At 39.6% G+C, this 23,950-nt stretch overlaps 1 protein-coding gene and 1 long non-coding RNA gene across 9 annotated transcripts in view; one reads left to right on the top strand and one right to left on the bottom strand.

The window, feature by feature from the left end:
* Pard3 (par-3 family cell polarity regulator) overlaps window positions 1–23,950 on the bottom strand; it is a 575,898-nt gene that overhangs the window by 155,222 nt on the left and 396,726 nt on the right. The gene's annotated exons all lie outside the window — the stretch shown is intronic.
* LOC150046071 (uncharacterized) lies at window positions 14,410–21,545 on the top strand. Its single transcript, XR_016532720.1, has 3 exons — window positions 14,410–14,541; window positions 20,442–20,598; window positions 21,320–21,545. It is a non-coding gene; the product is annotated as an uncharacterized LOC150046071 (long non-coding RNA).

A 23,950-nucleotide genomic window follows, 5' to 3' on the forward strand; every position in this document is an offset into this window, starting at 1 on the left:
TATTTCTAATGGTCTGTCTCTCCTTGCCTGCCAGTACTAAGGCTTGAACTCAGGGCCTTGGGCTCTCAGGTGACTTTTACAATCAATATGGGCACTCTACCACTTAAGCCAGTTTTAGCTTTTTGATGGTTAATTGGAGGTAAGAGTCTCACAGACTGTTCTGCCTGGGCTAATTTCAAACCATGATCCTCAGATCTTAGCAGCTTGCTGACTAGCCAGGATTATAGGTGTCAATCACCAGGCTTGGCTAAAGGGAAGTCATATTAACCACTTAGTTTTTTTAGCTCTTAAATGTCCTTTAAAAGATACATTGTTCAAGCCATATAACGAATGATTGTTGTCCTTAATGTACTATGTTGTCTCTCATCTCCTTTGCTGTCCCTTGGTTATCTCATATTGTTATAGTATCTCACTTTGTTATCTGATATATTAAATTTATTTGTATTTGGTTATTTGAAATTTGATAGGGAAGGGGGGAAAACCAAGACGGGTGTGGGGTGTGGGGGGGAGGGTAATGGGTACCAAGACATGTGAAAGGGTATCAATGTATGTGAATTAATGCACCTTCTATCTGGCAAATATCATGTAACCCTTTTACTAATTACAATAAAAAAATAAATAAAATAAATAAAAGATACATTGTTCTCATGCTAATACCTAGCTTGTGGGCATTATTATTATTATTATTATTGTTATTTTATTGAAGGGATAATGTATTGAGGGGTTACAAAGTTACATTCATCAGATAGTGGTACATTACTTCTCATGTTTTTGTCCCATTTCCCTCCTCCCACCTCTTCCCAATCATCTTGTTTTCCCCCCTTCCCTTCCCTATTTCAAATAAACAAATAAATGTATATACAATAGCTTGTTTTTAAAACTGCATTGCTTCTCATTCCAATTCATATATATTCAATCCAGGTCATAGTTGAGAAGCGCTCTGCATCAAGCAAAGCATATATATCTACTCTTTGGGTTAGTAATATTGGTGAGAAATAGGAGATTCCTTGATGTAAGCATGTTTTACTTTTATTGTCATTGGCTTTTGCACTGTTTAGAGATGTACCCTGATACGTCACATGTTCTATCACTGCATTCCACTTGCTCATGGTGACACATTCTATATGTATTAAAACAACTTAGATGTTTCAGCCCAAAACTAATGTTGAGTTTGTAAAATGTTTGCTTTGTAAGTCAGGTGCCATTGGCTCAAGCCTATAATCCTAGCCTACTCAGGAAGCTGAAATCTGAGGATTGCTCCCAGAGAGAAAAATCTGAGAAAAATCTGATTATCTCGAATTAAAGAAGAAAAGGCTGGGACTACAGATACAGCTCAAGTGGTAAAGGACCAGCAGTAGAAGGAAGGAGGAGCAAGAGTTTGAGGTCCTGAGGTCAAATTCCAGTCCAACCCACACGCACACGCACACACACACACGTTTCTATCCTATTTCATCATCAGAGTTTCAATTTGTACAGCTCTCACATACATTCTTTTCAACTTCCATCGTTTTATCTGGCATACACAAATTTATGAATCCTGGTTCATCTTTTTGTCATCGGGCTTGATAATCACTGGAACAACTATTACATTGTTTATAAATTTATTGTCAAGTTATTAAACACTCTTACTTATAGTCTTATAGGTTCAAGATTAAAGTATGAAAAATTGAAGACAGCAATAAATAAAATGTTTATAAGCTAACATTAAAATATTTCCCTTAATTCTTGCTTTAGTTAATAATTTATGTGATCACTATATTTAAGATTTTTAAATTCTAAGGCATACTGTAAAAGCACAGCATTTTACTTTATAATTGGAACAAAAATAGATCCCTCAGCTCCAATTTTCTTTAATGAAATGAAGACTGTAAGTAAAAAAATGCACCAACAATCTAGACAGTAAAAAAGTAAAAGTACCTATAACTGTATGTACTCTAATTTAATTGCCTATAAATTGTAGAATGCTTCTTAATTTATAGCTGCTTCATTCTTCCTGAAGAGATAGAAGGAACTCACTGAAAAACTGAAGCTTTCTATAGACTCAAACTTCATTTTACAACTGAAATTACTTCTCAACTAATGAAGGCAATCATTTGATTTAACATGCTTAACAACTTGGAAAATGTCAACTAGCTTGATATTAATATCTTTTAAAAGCCATAGATAAATACAAATGCATGTCTTCATTTTAAAATAGAATAGCTGGGAGAAATATTGAGCTTCTTACAGATTCAGGATGTAAACACATTTTCAGCACAGAATCGGGAGTTTGCTAACAGATTAACCTGCACTAAATCTCAAAAGAACTGTATCATTTCAAGAGAATTTGTGTGCAGTTGAGCAGCAAGGCAGCCATCTACCTCTGGTGCTTTGGAGGACATCATAGTCATCTCTCATTGCTCATATTAACAAAGAAGAATGCTTTTCAAAAAAAACTAGAAGATGGCTAGAAGTGTAGCCTCGTGGTAGAGTGCCTGCCTACCAGGCGCAAAGCCCTAGGTTCGATTCCTCAGTACCACATACACAGAAAAAGCCAGAAGTGGTGCTATGTCTCAAGTGGTTGAGCACTAGTCCTGAGAAGGCTCAAGGACAGTGCCCAGGCCCTGAGTTCAAGCCCAGGTCTGGCAAAAATTAATCAATTAATTAGTTAATTAATTAAAATAAATGGACACAACTATCAGGAAAGGTTTTTTGGGTGTTTTTTTTGGGGGGGGGGTCAGTTGTGGGGCTTGAACTCCTTGAGCTTTTTCATTAAAGTCTAGTGCTCTACCACAGCTCTACTTTTAGCTTTTCATGGCTAATAGTAGAAAAGGGTCTCATGGACTCTTGGCTGGCTTCAAACCATGATCCTCAGATCTTAGCCTCTGAGAGGATTATAGTTTTGACTACCAACATGAGCCGCCAGTGTCTAGCCTATGGCTATTTAAAAATAAAAAATAAATCCATGGGAGTTAGGGCTTCAAGCAAAAGTAGCTTTATAATTGCATTAAAAGAATGGAGTAATAAGGGAATTTAATATTCAAAGAGATGGGGAAAGAACAGTAGAAAAGTGTTTTTTTTATTTTAATTTTTATAGAAACTTAGTCAAGACAGCTTAAGATGAGTTCATGACCTGAAATTCTGAGAAAAGAGAAAAAATTCCCAGAGAAAAAGGAAGGGGTAACATGAGTCACATAGGGCAAAAATGAGGAGCAAAATTCAGGCAAGAGCATTGAGTTTGACAACTCCACTGAGTATCCTAGTACTAGAACTGGAAGTGGAGGGGGTTTAGCTTATGGTAGTTGGTGCTTAATTTATATTTGACCATGTGTGTGCGGGTTGTGGGGGTGTGTCCCTGCTTGTGCTCAAAGCTAGTGCTCTACCACTTAGCCACAGCTCTACTTCTGACTTTTGGGTAGTTAACTGGAGATAAAAGGTCACATTGACTTTCCTATCTAGGCTGACTTTGAACCATGATCTTCAAATCTCAGACTCCTGAATCATATTTGACTCATTTTGAAGTTCTCTTTTTCATCACAGCAATGTCACTTAACTTACACATTTCTAGGGTAATTATTCAGATGAGTGTTGTGGCAAGAGCTTGATCATTAGCAGTGAGAAATACATTTCAGTGACATTTCAGTAGGTTTTTTTTTTATAAGAAAGTCTTATCTTAAAAATGATGCTTCAGAGCCTTCAAGATAATCAGCTGTGGATATTCATCTATTTTAAAACATGGTAACTGATTCTAAGACTTCCTTCTTATTGTATTATGATTTCAAATGTTAGTAGAAAAGCAAAACCTTTTATTACCAAACCAATCATTTGAATTTTATCTATAGCAAGATGTTGTGTGTTAGCATTCGGTATGATATTTTTCTAAAGACTTCTAATTTTAGTAGCAGAGGAAACATTACAATTTAAATGGAAAAACATTTCAGCAGTATTTATATTGCAGACAGTCATACCACTTTACTAAAACTCCAAATGCTGTTTTAATAGCCATGCAAACTTTATAGTACTTAATATTTAAAGTGAGTTCTTCCTTCCTAAAGAGGTATCCTTTGTTGGCTTCTGGGGCTTGCCTTTTGTTTCTTCATTCATTAACAAGTGCTTGTATTGCTTATCATTCTTTTTTGTTAGTATTTGTTTTATTTTATGTATTTTTTAAAAGTTAAAATTAAAACAAAGCTATTAAGGTTTCCACTAGAATTATGGACATGAGTACTTTTACTGTAACTATTGATGGATGATCCCGAAGAAACTGCCTATAGTATGAAGATATTTTTAAACAATAAGCTACAAATATTAAAAAATACTAACAGTTCATGTGTGTGCAAAGTTAAGTACACATTCCTGACACAAAATTTTGCTGGTTGAAATGTGACTTCATTGACTTCCAATTTTTTGTTTTCCTATTCCCAACAGATAATTCACATTATTCTATCAAGAATTAATGAGAATATGTGCATTGAAGCAGATTTCCTATTATCTTCATTCTTCAACAGTTTGTTCTTTTCCTCATCATTTTTTTTTTTTTTTGCCAGTCCTGGGCTTAAGCTGAGGGCCTGAGCACTGTCCTTGGATTTTTCTCAAGGTTAGAACTCTACCACTTGAGCCTCAGCACCACTTTGAGCTTTTTCTATGTACATGGTACCGAGGAATCAAACCTGGGTCTTCGTGCATGCTAGCCACGCACTCTACCACTAGGCCAAACTCCCAGCCCCTGTTCCTTACCTTTTTAAATGGAACAAAAGAGCAGTTATCTTGCCCAACCATGATGGTAGTTATTGATACAGAACATTCATCAGATGGTGCCCTTCCACTTGCAAATGGAGACTGTCCCCACCTACCTAATCAGCCTGTGTGCTTCTCCTGTGTAATAATTGCCTGGTAGAGATTATTTCTTGTTGCATATTTAGGAAACTCAAGAACATATATACAGATCTGAGCCATCAAACTTAATGCAGTTTTTTTTAACAAAATATAACAGCAAGCACTAACAAATTGTTCTCCATCAAACACTGACAATTTACTTCCATAAACAATTCCCCAATTGTTTAAGCAGCATTTAAATGGTACAACTTAACCATCCCTTTTCCCATCCCTGTTAAGAAAATTATGTGGCATTAGAGTGATTCACATATTCACGTAGTGACCGATCTAAGACTCTTCAGATAAGAGCTTCCTTAATTATATCAAAATCTATGAAATCGTCATAAAACAATGTGTGACTAGCTTGCAAATGTCTTATTAAACTCCCACGGAAGCTGCTCGGGCTCTCATTAGGTATTAAACAGCAAAGCGGGCAAAACACAGGGCTCCTTTCTAATCTGTGATGAGTAATACAATGATCCAGCAAGCTGCCTTCATCCAATTACCTCTGACAAAATGCACACACACACACACACACACACATTTTCTTGATCCATTTATCCACTGAGGGGCATCTGGGCTAAAGGAAAATATCAACATATTTCTGAAAACCAAAGAGCTAGTCATTTAGACCAAGGTAATTACATGACAAAGAAGGGGGGTGCAGAGGAATGGGGGACTGTCCAGCCATGCTGCAACCCCAAACTGGCATCTGGGTCACTTGATAAATGATCCAAGTCATCTTAATAGAGCTGATCTTGAAAACTAAGAGATTCTAAGACAAAAGAAGCCCACTCTAAATACTTCCTGAGATATGCAATCAAGCACCTGATGAACATTCTTTCGATTATGTAAAGGCATGTAACTGCTACTTACTGAATTCTTATTAGGAACTATCACACTGACTTGGATGACAGCCCAAGAGGACAGAGGCATACCTTCCTGTTGGGGGAAAGGGTGTACAAGGTTTTATAAGGTCACTCATATGAAGTCGGTAGTAAAGCCAACATTCAGACTCCAGGCTCTTCCTTCCACATCCAGACACATCAAAGGCCAAAGGCATCAAATGCAGTCACTCTGTGTTTTCTATTACCAGAGCAGTTTATTAACTGAGCTGGTTAATAAACCCTTAGTTCAACGAAATGTGACTTATCCTCCCCTACCCACAGCATTGACTTCTGGAGAACACTGCTCTTGAGTATTTGAAGGTGAGATCAAGAACTGCCCTAGCTATCAGAATGGATCATGAAAACTGCCTACACACCTATTCACAGGTGAATGCCAACATTTCTAAATGAAGTGCCTGCTCCATCCTTCATATGCAAATATTATCAGGTAACACTTAGTAGTAGTACTTCCAGCTGCACTGCACTCAGGATCTTTGTAATAATGTACCTACTCATGGTTTCTGGTCACAGTTTATACCTCAGTCTCTATTTTACAAATGAAAAATAGCAAAAAAAAAAAGTCATTTCTAATATGTCTGTCCTATACAGATCTTACATATATTAGTGACATATGAAGACACCAAGACCATGAAAGCCGGCTGATTTGCTCAGCAGTAGATTGTAGCAACGTGGATTGAATCAGGGAAAAGAAGGCTGATTATGAAAAGCAGAATGCTCCTATTTAGGCAAGAAAAAAAAAAAAGAAAGAAAGAAATCGTTTTGTAATCAACAGTGATGAGAAGGGAGTCTGAGGAAAGGGTCCAAGGCAACTTGACCATGCTTCTGTGACATGGGTATCATTTTCAGCTGGTGAGGTTTAGGAGGGGTGTTCATGACGGGAAAGCTATAAGCACGAGAGTCATTTTTTGATTGTGTACAATTTTCATTCGTGTGAATCTGATTAGATTTAGTAAACTTAAATTTGTGTTGCATGGCATCTAGGGAAGAAAAGTAACTTAAAAAAAGAGAGAAATGGGGAGGAAAAGGATGGGTAAATGCAGTAGTAACATTCCAGGTACACATGTGAAAATGAAAATGGGTAAATTAAAGGAATGGGTGGGATTGGAAGATATTGGGGAAAAAGATAAAAAGGGGTGACAATCAAGATGCATTGTACTCATTAACTTGTGGAATTGAAACCTTTTTGGTACAAGTACTAAAGGGTGATAATAAAAGAAAAACAACCTTTTACTTAAGCAAGATAGAACAGCCTTATAGTCAGAAGGTATCCTCAATGGTAACATGCACTTCACAGGACCCCAGTAAACGTCTCTGTCAGAGGGAGAACTGTCACCTAGGTTATCTAATTAGGATGCATTGATACATGCAGCTTGGAACCTGACACTCTGGAAATCCAGTCAGAATGTGCACAAAGAAATATTAAACCAATAGCTGGGAAAGTGACAATACTCTCCCTTGAAGGGAATTCAGTGCAGAATCAATTTGACTTCATCAGTATCACTGTAATTCTAAAGGTCTAAAAGGAAAAAAAAAATGGGAGGACTGAGATACAAAGACCTGAGAGGCTGGGAAGCACATAGACAGTCCTTCCAAACACAGATAAATAACTGAAATACTATTTATAACCTATACTTAGCATTCATTCTGGTAAAATGGGAGCAGACTACTGGAGTTTCTATTAATTATGAACAGCCAGCCAAAAAAATCAGCGAGTCTGCAGACCACATGACATGGTTTCTCTGGCAAATAAATCCTCTCTTTGTAAGAAGAGGTCAATTAGTAATTATTGTTCAATATCAGGCTTTTATAAGGCTTGTTATACCTTTTTTCCCTATAAATCATAAGCACACAGGTAATCAAGCCATCCTAACCCCCAAACCCTTAACATTTAAATGCAAATAATATGCAAATTATTTTTGTTTGTCCTCTAACTACACTGACTTTATTATCATCTACATACACCCTTATATGTTCATATGCTTTCATATATAAACACAGCAAAGCCAACACATAATGCTGATTTTTCTAAATGCTCAATTTGGCAATGAAATCAGCCCTGACCACTTAGAGCAATTCTGAGAGCAGGTTTCAAGCAACTCCTTCTCTGGATCTTTTCTTCGCTACTATGCTCCTAATTCTTGCTCTGTTCATTTTAATGCATTATTGTTTCATAATACAATGCTACAAATTGCAAATTACATTTGGCTCAAGGAGTGATTATGAAAAATACTATTGCCGCTGCCTTTGCTCGAATAACTCTGATAATAATGAGAGATTGATTGGGCTCAAAGCAGCCCAAGTGATGAGAAGGGTCAATTTGAGCATTCCTATTAAGCTTCTTTTGTTAAACTCCACACTTTGCCAGGTCAGAGGCAAATAATCATACCCTACATCTGGTTTCCATGGTTTTCTCCTTGTGAAGGCATCAGAACAATTTAGTAAGTGGTACTACCCCAAAGGCAGTCCTCATAAGAAATGGTAATGAGACCTAAGTCACAAAAATACAACCATTTCAAAGGGCACACAAAAGAAGAAAAAGAACACCCATATTTTACCACCCACTTTTTCCTAGCAGGACAAAGAACAAGAAGTATTTAGTAACAAAAATAATCCTAATAACTCCTATTACCAACTACCTGAAAGACAACCAGGAAGCCCGAGGTGAAAACACTTGAGATTCTACACAGATAAAGCAAAAGGTAAAGATATTTGGGTTTGAAATTTGGAATATTCTTTCTCAATTAAGTATGTGCTACAAATCAAATTATATGTTTTAATCACCAAGACAAAATATATTAGTTACAGCTACTAAAATATCAAAAGCTTTCTTACTTTCACACATTTCCTGGGGAGATGAAAGTCACTGAAGTTTCAAAACAACAAAAAGCTTGACTTTTTGTCTGGTTCCTAGAAACTTAGAATGATGGAAACTTCCCCAAAGATCTCATTATCTGTAAAGTTGTCAGTCAGCACATTTTTCTGTCGATTACAGAAAACAATTTTTTGTTGATTAATATTTCTTAGAGAATGCTCTCTACAGAGTAAATTAAGAGGTGTAGATTTCCACAGTTAATATTTAGGGGTTTTTTTTTTGCCTGTTCAGATTCTACATGAAGGATCTGATGAGCTTCTGAAGGGCCGACAGACCTGATCTTATGGCCACCTGCCAAGCACAGAGGACACACCTAGTTCTGAGAACAATCAAGAGCAAGCAGAATCCTGCAGATACAACAGGTTCCCCCAGCCAAGATGCAGCTGCCCCAATTCTCCCTGAACCCCCCCCCTAAAAGAACAAAGGACTAAAGTCATACACTTGGTTAAAATCAGTACTTGCATCATACCTAAGTCCTGGAGAGTTTAACACCTACAGAAAATGATGCAATTATCACACTTATAAACTAATGCATTAACTGAAACCCCTTTGTACACATAAGATGATTTTTTTAAAGAAGAAAAATAATTATTAAAAGAAATTAATGATGATGTGACATAAAACTACAGTCATGGTCTTTTTCAGCCACGATTCTTTGCTGCTCTATGCTGTACTTTGACTTGACCAGGATACAAAGCATTGTAAGTTATTTATGACTAGGTAATAACCCAACTGATAACTAGAATATAAGATCCTAGCATAGTCACGGGGATAGGCCAAAGAAGGGTTAGAACATGATGGTTTACTGTCCCATCTCCAATCCAGTATCCTTTATTTAACAGTGAGCATGAAATCTGACAAATGTCAAACCACCACATTCTTTTTGATTTAACTAAACAGTTCAGCAAGCATTCAAACACCGAACTTGATTTGAACACTAGCTGAAATTCTTATAATGCCAACCCATTGCCAAGCCACATCTGGACCGCTTGGTGTGTGGTCCTGAACATGACAGTGACTCACTAACAGTCACAAAGGGGACTAATGCTCTCTGAAACACATCATGTTATCTGAGACCTTGTCCTGGAGCTGGAGGCTGAACCTCGAAGACCTAAATGTCCATCTCCTCCAGCAACAGCTGCCATTATAGGCTGTCATCCTGTTGACTTCCCTAGCAAAACTTTGAATGTGTCTGATCTTAACTAGTATATGCAATAGCCATGGTATAGCAGCAAACCTAACAATTATAAGATATACAACACATAATTTAAAAACTAGTATATACCCATGAAATTGTAATCTCTCACTACATATAGGAAACTCTTCTTTCACTGATATTCACCTCAAGCCCTTGGAAAGCCTAGGTTTTTCACATCTAAGATCATAAAGTAAAATTGTCATTTATCACACTCATATTTTAAAGTTATCACTTTAAAAAAAAGAATACTTATGTGAGAAAATTGAATGAGTCAAATTCAACTTACAAAATATATAAAAACTAGTCAGTGAAAATTCAATCCCCAAATACCCACCCACTTGCTCAGTATGCTATTCCTCAACATAGAGAATGTGTTGTGAGGGATAGACTTTAAAATCATCAGATACAAAGAGCAAAGCATTCCACTAACACTGAAAGATAAAAAACCCTGAAATTCTGGGTCAGACAATCCTTTGTCATGAACATCTCTCTCGCGGTGGTTAGGCTGAACTCACAGCATCTCCCTCCCTATGAGATTTCAGCCACACCACCGACATACTTGTGATAACCAAAGACATCCCAGACAATGACTAATACACCTTCAGAGTAAAACTCTAAGGTTAATAATAATCACTTGCCTCAGTTTAAGATAAACAACGAAGTAAACCCTTTATCACTGTAATTTTTCCAAAGAATGAAAACAGGATTCAGAAGGTATATTGAACTCACTCTCAAATACTTGGTGTATTTCATGACTACTTCCTAAGATTCAAAAGAGAAGTTTCTACCCCAGACAGTGAGAGGTGGATGTAAACAGCTATGTAAGTCCTAGAAGACAAGACCTAGCATGCTACATCACCAAACACACATCACCACCTAGCATGCTACAACAAGAATGTATGTGGAGATGTACATCCACAGAGGCGCCAAAGTCAGTAGAAACTCAACTACCATGATTAGGATTTCGTATGACTGTGTCAGCAGTAGTTACAAGGCTAACCACCATTGTTGACAAGCCTTTGGGAAACCAAAAGGACTCGGCAAGTAATGGCTTCAGAAGCAGAGAACTGGGAGATAGCACCCAAAGCAAGTGGTACCTGGAGAACGTGCCATGGCAGAGGCTACCAGTACTCATCCTCTTTTCTTCTTGACAGAGTTTTTATTTGGCTGGGTAAGGAAATATGCCCAAGAAAGATAAAACTACACTGCCCAGCCTCTTCTGATATATTGCTACAATTCATACTTATTAATCTGATATAACAGGAACAAAGATATAAGGTATTTGTTAGGAACATGGACTGAATTCTGCAGCCAGACTCCTCTGATTCATACTCCATCTTCACCTCTCACTAACTCTGTCACTGAGCTGGAAACTCCCAATGAACCAGCCACACACTTATTTTTTCTGACTCTCAATTCCCTCTTGGGTACAACGTAACCACCATCTCAGGTTTATTATGAGGACTGAATGAATTATACATCAGCAAGTTTGGCATGCATAACTGTTGTAAGGTGAGAATATTCAGAAGCCACATTTTGCTAGTGGCTCAGTTTCCTTACTTAGGCTCAGCCACCTTACTTCATAATCACTAGGTGGATATGAATTATTTTCATAACTCTTAATTTCTGGTTCACAGTCTTAGAGCAAAGAGTGTGAGAAGGAGGTTGATGTAGCTTTCTCCCCTTCCCCTTCCTTCCTGCTGAGAATGCTAACAAGATGGTCACAACTGTAACCATGAGGTGACATTGAGGGTAGAAATATGGGTTAACACACTCTTTATAGCAGTATTATTCATAACAGCCAAATGTCTAATGATGGATGAACTGATAAACTGGTATATACATAACATGGAATATTATTCAGCCTTAAAAGGAAGGAAATTCTGACACACGCTAAATATGGATGAAACCCTGAGGACATTATTCTAGGTGAAACCAACCAGGGTCAAAAAGATAAATACTGTATGATTTTCCCTCTACGTGAAGTAGAAGAATGCTCAAATTCACAGAGATGCAAAGCAAAATGGGGGACAGGAATGGGAAAAGAGGTAAATGAGGAATGAGTGATTAATAAATGGATACAGAACATTCTTTTTGCTAGATGAAGAAACCTGGGTGTGGGCAGTGGTTCAGACAGTGGGGTGAAGGAAGTTAACATCATAGACTGGATATTTACAGATAATGTAAGGAGGCAGATATTGTACAGTACATTTACTACAGTTTAAGAAAGAATAAAATCTATACTAGGGATGAATACATTACAAAGGAGGTGGTGACACTGTTACTACCCTGAGGATACTACATGGACTGAGAACTCCCCTTCTCCACATTGCTATTATTTTATTTTGAGCTTTACTTTTTTTTTTCAAGATTAACTTTAAGTAGAGGGACAAAGGATTTGCCATTTAACAAAGCAGTTTATGAATACAATATGTCTTGATCAATATCACCCCCTGTCAATATTCACATGCTTTTAAAATTCACAGCCATTTAGATCTGTGAATCAATCAGCTGTGGTAATAAGACGACAGACAGGAAGGGGTGCTACCTTGCATATACTCAGTTTCCTAGTGAGAGAATAGGAGACTTTCTTTGTAAGAGCTCTGAAATGATCCTGTCTTTAGGTCAGTACCTCTCAAGTTCAGTCTCACAGTCCCTAGCAACTAATTTTCTCCTGAAGATGTTGTCCACAAAGTCAACGCATGGTGGCAAATGGAGGGCAGGGAGACGCTGATAGCCTTCCAAAGGTGTCAGAGCAGAATTAATTGAAACAACCGAAAATAACCTCCAAGGCAAAGCCTCATCTAGTCATCCCCATGCTACCATTCCAGCTGACAGAGATTTTCAGCACTGAAGACAACAATCCATGAATCAGAAATGGGTTTTCATTTTCGCCGCATTGTTTCGGAAGCTATTTGAGTACTCTGCAGTGGGAGAGTAGATTCGCTCCCCCCCATACTTTCGTTGTTAATAAGCGCTTTCTAACTAGACACTGCCTATCAGTGGCAAAAAGGATGCTTTGAAAAGACAAGGCCCCTTTGCATTGCCGAATGCATTAAATGGAAATAATATGGAAATGCTGCCATGGTGACTTACAGAACTTCTATGTCACAGGAAAACAATGTACTAAATAGATCAAAGTCTCCTCAAAGTGTAAAAGCCTAGAACTTGGGAGGATGAAAAACATTAGGATGAGAATGCATAATAATATATTGGGATGTAGAAGCTTTTAAAGGTTTTAACCCTTTTAAACGTGGGAATGTTTTACAACAAACACGATTAATTACATTTTTTTTACTTCTTAATAATAACAGCTCACACATATAATTTTACTACTGAATTAAAAAAAATCATGTCCTAAGGAGAATATTCATAGTTTTATAACGTCCTGGGAATTAAGGTTACTAGAATGAAATCTAATTTGAAAATTTTAATGCAAAGACAACTATATGCAACTATATAGTACACGGAATGAATCATGAAATGAAAATACCCTTCAAAAACCACCAAAATGTCTTTTTGGTTTTGGGGTTGATTTTTTTTTAAGGGGGGTGGGCTTGAACTCAGGGCCTGGCACTGTTCCTGAGCTTCGGTGCTCAGGCTACATACTACCACTTGAGCCACAGCTTCACTTTTGTCTTCATGGTAGTTAATGGTACATAAGAATCTCACAGATTTGCAGTGGCTCACACCTGTAATCCTAGCTGTTCAGGAGGCTGAGATCTGAGGATCAAGGTTCAAAGCCAGCCCAGGTAGAAAAGGACCTGAGACTCTTATCTCCAATTAACCTCTAGAAAATGGGAAGTGGGGCTGTGGCTCAAGGGGTAGGGGCAGTAGACTTGAGCTGAAGAGCCCAGGGACAGCACCCAGGCCTAGTTCAAGCCCCATGAACCACCAAAAAAAAAACCTCACAGATTTTACTGTCCAAACTGCCTTCAAAATGTGATCCTCAGACCTTAGTCTCTTGAGTAGCTGGGATTAGAAGCAAAAGCCACCAACACCCATGTTTTGAAAGCAACCAGAGTTTCAAAAAAAAAAAAAAAAAAAAAAACCATTCATGCATGATTAGTGCAGCCAGGGAACTCTTCAGAAAAAGCCAACAAACTAAGATCGTGAACGTGCTCAATATACATGCCAATATCAACAGTTTGTGCAAGGCACTGCTACCTTGAATGGTACTTTCACAGAATGTGAAAAATGAACACTGTGACCCAAAAAATAAGGATTACCTGAAAACTGTACTTTATGGGAAGAAACAGTCACAAACATTGAAAAAAACAGGCTCAACAGAACCAAGTCCAAAAACATATGCAAATATAGAGCCCACTCTTCATTGTCTGCTATCATGGTTATATATCACAATCTATTTTTTAAAGGCTTCTCACACAAAGTAATTTAAAAAGCTGACCCTTTGGGATATATGTTAGTGGTAAGGGTGTAGCATGGGTGAGGCCATGGGTCTGACTTCCAGGAATACAAAATGAAACACGGGGAAAAAAAAAAAAAAAGAAAGCTGGAACTTTGATGACGCAAGCTATTTATCTGGCTTAAGTACCTCTCTTGCAGCATAAGCATGATGGAAGTTTGGAACCAGGTAGCTAATTTAGAGTCTGCCTCTGTGAAGGCAGTGTCTGGATAGAACCCTGACAGCCAGCACGTAGCAGAGAAGAGAACCAGGGAGTACGTGAGAAATCCCTTCACTGCAGAAGGTAAGACATGACCCCTCGGCTAGCAAAAACAGCCACTCCATTCATTTTGCTCCCAATTTAGACTTTAGAAATGCTTTACTTAAAAAAAGGAACTATCTAGCCTAGGTTCTAGAATTCCTTATAAAACTTGGCAACTGGAAATAAGGCATCACTGAAACTATCATTTCTACTGTCAAAGAATGCAGAAACTTGGCACAGATTTGGGATCTGTGTTTGTGTAGAGACAGTGGGGAAGAAGATCAGTTATTGAATTAATTAACAAGTAGGTAGCAACCTCTGCTTGGAACCAGCATGAGTGTCAGAGACCATCCATACTGACAGCACACAGAAGCACTGAGGTCAGATCTGTCACAAAGAAACTCACTACACAGCCAAGATCAAGAGTACTTTCGAACTCTTAACAAGCCCATCTTTCTCTCATGTTTTCATGACCACTTTTGATTTCTTCCTCCTGTGCAGAGGTCTGTCTCAGCCACCAGCACCTCCATCCATGGCCCCAGATCTTTGCTGCTCCTTCTCAGGTCACCTGAATGCCAGAAAACCATTCCACAGATAAGCAAGAGTTTTGAATATCACTTTATATGTCTGGGCTTAAGAATCTCATATATAGCCACAAGTCACCTCCACGGGCAACCATCATAGACAGATGTCAGATTTACCACATCACACTTCCTCCAAACCCATGTTCCACTGCCTCCTAGTTAACCAGCTATAGAGTCCAAAACCTTGGAGCTCATTTCTTACTGTCCTCCTGCATTTTCCCCACAAGCACACATAGCTAAGGCCCTGGGATTGTACTATGTCATCATTTCCATCACCAGCTATCTAAGAGAGTTCCCAATCTCACTTGGCTCAGCCATTTAGTTCATTCTATGTACTGTGGTGAACAGAATCTTTTCATTTTCTCAAAGGTTGTTGATTCAAGCCAGCCAGTCTCCCAATAAAAGGGTCAGGGACTGTCCTGAGTCCTTGGCTAGAAGCCTTCCTTCTCTCAAATATGGTTCCTACAAACTTAGACCACATCCAGTAGTTAAACAGTGCTAACCAAATGGTCTGCTCGAACTTAATTAATTGGAACCTGATTTTGTATGAGTCCCCTAGTAGTTTGTAAAAGTGGAAGGTAGTAATGAAGCAGTGGCAATTTCTCTTTAGAGTATGGCTCTTACACATCTTTCTGTGCTGCCTCCAGCAGGAGCACAGATTCCTCTGTGAAGTATTCATCTTGGTTGCTAGAAAATATTACATGTAACTAGTTGCAAGAGAGAATGTATTTATTTTCCTTCTTTCTTTCTTCTTTCTTTCTCTCATTTTTTTGTTAAAGAATTTATTAACATTGATTTTTACATCATATTTCAAATGATGTGTTTAACAAACAAGTATTCAAGATCTTTATTTCTGGAACTGGAGCTCCTATTGATGCAAAATGTTCATTTTTTTTTAACATCGCCTTCAGACAGATAACCCCAAACACGTTCTGGAGCTCAGTTTTAAAGTCGCTTTCTGAAGGAAGGCACAAGGTCCACTGGGCACAGAGCCTACTCATTACTAGGCCAGCATTTGTCATCACTCACTGGTTTGTGCCACTAAATTCCTGACACCTGGCACAGTGCTTCAGCTGTGGTATGCATCCAGTATATATTCAGTGTTGAGTATATGAAATGAATGGTCTTAGTTCATATTATATATACTACTCTGTTCTACAACCAGGCTTGGGAAAAAAAAAAAAGTCCACCTGCTCATTTTCAGAAACAGTTTCACCTGGGGACTTTGTCTTCCTACCCAGGGAACTTTTTTTTTTTTTTTTTTTTTTTTGCCAGTCCTGGCCTTGAGCTTTTTCTATGTCTATGGTACAGAGGAACTGAATCCAGGTCTTCATGCATGCTAGGCAAGCACTCTACCACTAGGCCAAACTCCGGTCCCCCAGGGGACTTTTAATGCAACACAATAAGAAATTTCTGGGGATTCATCTGTCCCCTGGCCTTATTTGAGAATCATTTAGCACTACAGCTGATGGGGTGGGAAGGATGGGAACTGCATATGGTCTGGGATAAAACTGCTTCACAAGTAATCAAGGCAAGAAGCCCACCAGTCCTGGCTTTTCCTGCCAGAAGTAGCTGTCTGGAAAATACACTGGGTCAGGTCACATTTTTCAAGATGAAGGCTATCTTTACTCTCATTCTGGAATATGGATCCAGTCATTTGCAAAAAGATCCAGAGAGATTAATCTTTAATGAGACACTCATCAGTAGTTGCTGAAATGCCAACTGTGGGCCAGTAGCAGAATGGGGAGACTCAGCAAACCAAGTCAGTCATGGAGCATCATTTGGCCCCTGGTGTGGCCAGAGCAACTCAGATGACAGCAGCCTGTTCTGCTTAGGTGTTTATAAGCACTGAGACTCATGCACCAGGCTGACTAATGCTCTGGAAGGTTTTGAAGAGAAACTTCCACTAGCTAACAGTACTTGCCTAAGATTGGCCTAAAGTCTATTTCTTAAAGTGGCTGCTCTCAATCAACCCAAGCTGAGAAAAATATATGTGATCCTTATAATTAAGAGGAAAACGTTGGACTAGGGTGCATACCAAGAATGTGCCAGGCATGGATTCTACCCCAGCACCACAAAATATCAGTGTTACAGCCTAAAATAATACATTTCAAAAATCATTTTCAAGGAGATAAATGAAAAAAATTATATCTAGTGAAGTAAGCCAGGCTCAGAAAAAGGTTCATGTTTTCTTTAACATGAGCCTGTTATACCTAAAACATAAACATATATGTGAATATATATACCAGGTCATTTGCATACACATATGTGATTAAACTGGCTATGCTACCTTAAGATTCCATGATGAAAACCCTTTGAACACTGAATAGAGAGCTTAACCAAGTGAATATCAGAAAACTGAGATATCTTGACTAGAGAGGGCTAAAAGGAAGGGGACAGATGAGCAGAAAGACATAATACTCAAAGCCTATAGTGAAGATGGATCTGGCCAACTTGATGGGTAGGGACGATAGGATAATATGAGGAAAAATGATGTTAAGGTGATTCTGATCAATTTGCACTGACTGAATGTATATGTGGACATGCTACCCTGAAATTTTCTTGTGTAGCTATTTGAAGTTCACAAATACTAAAAAAAAAATTCTTAGTAGATGTCATTAAGAAACCTGAAATTCTAGAGGTTCAAAAGCCAAATTTAAAGTATGGCTAACATCAGTTATAAAGCAGGAAAGAGATACAAAGTTACTCTCCTAACACACACACACACACACACACACACACACACACACACACACACACGCACCAGGGTTTTTATTGTTTTGTTTTTGCAGTGCTGACTATGGAATCCCAAGCCTCCATGCACATTAGGCAAACTGCACCACTGGGTACATACTACTCCCCAAAGCCAAGCTGAGATCCCAGACATAAGGCAGGAGAAGCAACAGCTTGTTCTGGGGCAAAGTCCTTGAAAGGAGCCAGGCCGTTGGGGGTCAGCCAAGGCTCAGGTAAGCATGTGGGAGACTGCCAAGTGACCAGGTAATGTGAACAGGGCATTCACAAGCAGGGGGAAGGTGGAGATGAGGACATGAGAGGGCTCAGGGGATTAGCAGAGGAAGTTAGACTGTAGACCCATTCTGAGGAAGAGGGATGACCTCACACTTATTAAAGGATAATGAAAGAAATGGCAGGTGTGGAGCCAGGACAGATGTACAAAAAGGAGTATATAGGAAAGAGGGAAATTCAATGTAAGGGCAGGAAAGGAGCCAGGACAGTTGTGGGATTCTGAAGACATCTCAAACCAGTGCAAGGAAGGTAGATGGTGGATTATCATCATTAATGCTTGTCTGCAACAGACACTACCACATACAATTCAGTTAAGGTGACCGAGATATGCTATTGGTAACTTTGGAATTAGTAATAAAATCTCTCAGGTTTTATTCCTACATGAATAGCTCAGCAGAAGACAGCATGCCTAACATTCATAGAACTCTCAGTTGATCCTCAGTACTGTTTGGGGTGGGGGAGAGAAGAATTTGGGGATAGGAAGAACCATAGACAGAGGAAGCTACAGAAGCCAAGAAAGAATAAAATTTAAAGCCAGCCTCCTAATTTCCATAGTTCCAAGCTGACAACAGGAATGTATGCTTTTTCACAGCATACATAACGGCAGGGGGTGTCACATGATGAACCTCACAGCAACAATTTTATCCCTCTCCAAACACTAACACACACACACACACACACACACACACACACACACACACAGCTATACAAACAGGACTGGAGTAGCACAACCATGAAGAGTTGGCCTGTCCAGCACAGTAGTGAGGAACTCATATTCAGAACAGCTCTACCATTTCATCACAACATGACCATAGCAATTGTATTTTATTTTTCTTGTCCACAGACTAGTCAGAAAATAACACTTTCAGGGTTAAAATGAGGATCAAATGGGTTATGGAAGCATTCCTAAAGTGTGCTCCAGGGTAACCTCAAGGCACAATGCCAGTTGTGGTAAGCTATCCAAGTGGCTTTCTACCTTTTGAGAAGTCAATGGTCTACACACTACACAACAACATTAGCAATAGTGCAATGGATAACACCCTAAATTAGCTACAAAAGTAGAAATATTTGTAATTAGTTCAGCTCATTGCCAAATCTATTACTGTCTAAATGGAAAGAAATGTAATAAAATGATTATAATTTGCTATATAAAGGAGAGACATGGAGGGAAGAGATGCATATTACAATATAACTATTATGTATGTCATGGGAGGGGAACGAAGGAGGTGAAGTTGTCATCAAGCTGTCAAACCACACCTCAGGGAGAATCTGTAAAAGCAGATTCTAGGCTCAGGGGTGGGCTGGGGCTGAGGTGTCCCAGCAGGACCTGTATTTCCCTGTCAGGCAGGAGAGGAAACCCTAGGTGGTGAGGCTTCATGGGAAGGCCTTTCATGAGCTCTCACCCAGTCTGTGAAGATCAAATCAAGGTCTGACTTCTTTTATGGGAAGAATCTTATCCCATCTCTTGGGATAGCTGTTTGCATTCTCAGGAAGATATGTATCTGGAAATTCAGACATGAACTCTGTTTGAATTCTCCCCCACTCCCACTTCAGCCCAGGGGCTGAAAAACAGCCCAGCATGAAGGATTGAGTTTGCTGATCCTATCTAGTATGGAGTTTGACTAAGTGTCTACAGCTACCTATATAGGAAAAAACAGTGATTTCTACACAGAACCACAGTGTGGATCCCCAAACAGGAAGGGGATTCCCTTCAGAGACATTTCTTAGCTATAGCTAGGGACCTGCATAAGACACACATCTGGTCTATGATACCCTTTACCAAAGAGGGACTCAGGGTTGCCCTGGAGTCAGAACTGCAAAATTACTATTAATGTACCCATTACCACTTTCTTCAGAAATTTAATTATTTCCTTTCTCAAGAAACATGTACTGCCCTGGTCTAGATTTCACCAGAAGCACAGTGAACAGGAGCAGAGCCTGAGTAACCAGAAACTCATGCAAACACCTGACAGGGAAGTGGAACTGGATTGGGGAGAACTGGGGAAAGCCAACCCACAGGGGTGTATCCTCAAGCTTGTTATCCCATGATCAGGGCAGACCAGCTCTGGAGCAGGCTGGGTGTGCCTTGCCTCTGACCTCTGCATAGGTACAGACATAAATCTTCAGGGCTGTTAATTCTAGGTCTGACATCAGCAGGTCTGAGGTGGAGTTTGCAATTCTGCATTCTGCCAATCTCCAGCTTCTGAAGTCCTTCACCTATGAGCATGACTATGGTTACAGATAATCCTGACGGCCCGGAGGCCTGGGATACCATCGCAACATTGGCTTTTCTGTGATTGGCTGACGGCTGCTTCTGGATATTCTTACTCCTAGGCACTTCCAGCAGGAACAGAGAGAACAGCAGAGCTGCCTCCTAAATGTTTGTTTGGAGAAGCCATGGGCAGAGGCTGAGGACACTTGAAGGGCTTCAGCTGACCAGAACTTGTTCTCAAGCACCAGCTACACACAAGACTGCTAGAGCTGAAACAGGGTAAGGGCTAACATCCTTGCCACTGGGAAATAAATCAGCAGTGTATCTTTTAGGTGACAGTGTGGGCAAAAGGAGAAACAGATTACCAAAATGTGGGAGAGGAAACATTAAAGGAAAGGAGGAAGTTTATTTTGCATTCTTTGAAAAGGTGACACTTGAATGGAGATATTAGAGGTCCAAGAGTATCTTAAAATGCTCCAGCCAGGCATTATTATTACGGGCTCACGTCTGTAATTGTTAGCTACTCAGGAGGGTGAGATCTGAGAATTGTGGTTCAAAGTCAGCCTGGGCACTAATGAATGTGAGACTCTTATCTCCAATCAATCACTAGAAAATGGGAGGTGGGGCTGTGGCTTGAGGGGTAGGGTGATAGTCTTGAGCTGAACTGCTCAGGGACAGCGCCCAGGCCCAGAGTTCAAGCCTCATGACCCACAAATCAATCAATCAATCAATCAATCAATAAAGCTTCATTCAGAGAAAGGAGCACGGATAAGGCTCTAGTGGACCTAGCAGGTACCAGGTAGAGGAGGAAAAGGTTGAAAAGGAGGAAGAGGAAAAGGAGGAGGGGGAAGAGGAGGAGGAGGATGAATAATAGGGGACTTGCTTCTCTGGAGTCAAGACAGTGGAAGCAAAGAGAGAAGGAATAAAACTAGAAAGGTTGGGGTGAGTTGGCAAGTCCTCAGACCCAGAAGGTGAATTTCAAAGTTGTCCCTTTCTCCAGAAGGATGTGGAAGGCTCCTAGGTTGAACAGAGAAAGGACACAATGCAATGTCAGGATAGGGTGCTGAGAACACAGCAAGAGAAGCAGAGTGGCAACAGGGAATGCAAGTGGAAAGCTGCTGCTCAAACCAAGAGTGATGTGCAACCAAGGCCCCAGCATTCCTCCTTGTTTTCAAGTTTCTCCATTTCCATCCTTTCCAGCTAATTAAATACCTGGCCCAACATCACTTCTTGGCCTCAGGTTTTGATTCCTCTGGGTGACACACTGCTGGTTAATGCTTACTGTAATAGCATTGTAGGCACTAGAAATTTCGATATCCTTTGTCTTGTATGCAAGTGTATCTGACTTGGGGAAGTGCAGCAGAATCACTGAAACAGCAGATCAAAGAGTGATATTAAACACTATGTTGGAAATGAACTTTACAACTGGTAAGGGGGAGGGAAGAAGGAAAAGATGGTGGGGATAACATTGTTCAAAAAGAAGTGTACTAGCTTATTTATGTAACTACAACTCTTCTGTGTATCACCTTAACAACACAATTTTTTAAAAAGGAAGTCCTAGGATTATGTTGGGGTTGAAAGCAGACTAGTCAGAAGTACAGTGAAAGGAACAAATAGAGTCAGAGATTGTTGCAAGGAAATATATGAAGAGTTGGAATTAGTTATCTGCCCAGACAACATTCATGAGAAACCTTATCTGGCTCTGAAGATGTAGAGTTCAAACCATGAGCAAGCAGAAGATGTGAAATTGGAAGTAGTCTGTCTGTCTGTAGATAGTATGGCTTCCAAAAAAACATCAGCATCTGTGTTACTGAGCAAAATACAGAGCCAGGCACTGGTGGCTCACACCTATAATCCTAGCCATTCAGGATGCTAAGACCTGAGGATCAAAGTTCAAAGTCAGACAAGGCAGAAAAGTCCATGAGACTCTTATCTCCAGGTAAGTACTAAAAGGCAGGAAGTGAAGGAATTCAAGTGTAGAGTGCTAGCCTTGAGTGAAAATGCAAAGGGATGGTGCTCAGGTCCTGAATTCAAGGCTCTGAAAGAGAGAGGGGGGGGGCAGGGAGGGAGGGAGGGAGGGAGGGGGAGAGGGAGAGGGGGAGGGAGAGGGGGAGAGAGGGAGAGAGGGAGAGAGGGAGAGAGAGAGGGAGGGAGGGAGGGAGGGATTGAGGAAGAGGAAAGAAAAGAAGAAGAAGCAGAAGCAGAAGCAGAAGCAGAAGCAGAAGAAGAAGAAGAAGAAGAAGAAGAAGTGAGAAAAAGAAAAAAAGAGAAGGAAGGAAGAGAGAAAAAAACAGACCAAATAAACAACAACAAAAACAGAGGTCTAGATACTCAAGTACCTGGGAGACAGGGAGTGGCTGAAGAGACTGACAGGGCAGGGAGGAGGTCCCAGCAAAGCTGTCTCCAAGAGTAAGTACCACAGTCAGCAAGATGAGTCATTCCTGCTTTCCTGGGAAGGAGAGGTGAGAATTCTGGTGTGTTTGTCAAGGCAGAGGGCACTGCATTTGGATGGAACAGACATTTGGAGCAGGAATGAGACAAAAGCCTCACTGAAAGGGGTTCAAGGGAGCAAATCATCAAACACTGAGTTCGCTGTTAAGTATAGGAGAGACAAAGAGACAGTATTAGAATGGGAAGAAGAGCTATAAGATTTGAAAATAATGACAGGAGCAAATAATGGAAAAGAGAGTCGATGATCCAGCAGAAGAGCAAGTCACTGGTGATTCAGAAGAGAGAAGAAAGAGTTGCTGGAACCCAGCCCCCAAACAGGCAAGGGAGAACCAGAACCCTAACCACACCAAACTTAATGTAAGTTCATAGGTCACTGCAGACATGATTACTTCAGTAGGACTTGAAGTTTAATCTGATTTGAGGCTTTTGTTTCTAAACTGGCTATTATTAAACATAGGTCAGAAGAAAACCATCTAACCTTCAATTATGTAAAAGGTCATTCCTCCACTGAATTCTTTAAAAGAATAAAACAATTACTTTATATAATAATTTATGGCTTCATAAAATACATTTAGGAATGGTGTGTATTTGATTCATTATATTTCATGTAAAAGATCTAGTCTCTGATGGTAACAATAAAAACATTCAGAAAACAATATCTGCAGTATGCTGTGAATGTCATTAGCACAGCCTGTCTTCTAGTACATTTTCAATGGTGTGATAGTATTTATTTTACTCTATGTTATTAGAAAGTGAATAGTCACTAGCCTTCAATTTTCACATCAATTGTGGAGGAAAAAAGATTCCATTTTCTACACAGTCTGGAACTGAAATTGACTTAGCATCTCAGAACTGTCAAAAATTCCTTTTTTGAAAAGGTTTGCTTTACAGAGACTATAAAGTTGGTGTCATTCCTGACACTGCACTCTATACACATGCTGAAGGTCTGTGGAAAAGAGACATTAAAGAGCATCTGAAAAGGTCTTTGAGCGGCCTGGCCGTGGTGCTCAGTGTCTCCTCCAGCTTCCTCTACAGTCAGCTTCTAAGCTGTGGGTGGGGTTTGGGGGAGTGAGGGAGAGGGGGGAAGGCTTCACTGAAAAGTGCTAACAAAGAACAGAAAAAGACTTGAAAAATAGGCTATCAGCTACCCCAGAATTTGACTTTGCTAACTGGCCAGTCT

This window comes from Megascapheus bottae, chromosome 26 (genome assembly GCF_031878675.1).
Source record: "Megascapheus bottae isolate mThoBot1 chromosome 26, mThoBot2.hap1, whole genome shotgun sequence".
Classification (NCBI taxonomy): domain Eukaryota; kingdom Metazoa; phylum Chordata; class Mammalia; order Rodentia; family Geomyidae; genus Megascapheus; species Megascapheus bottae.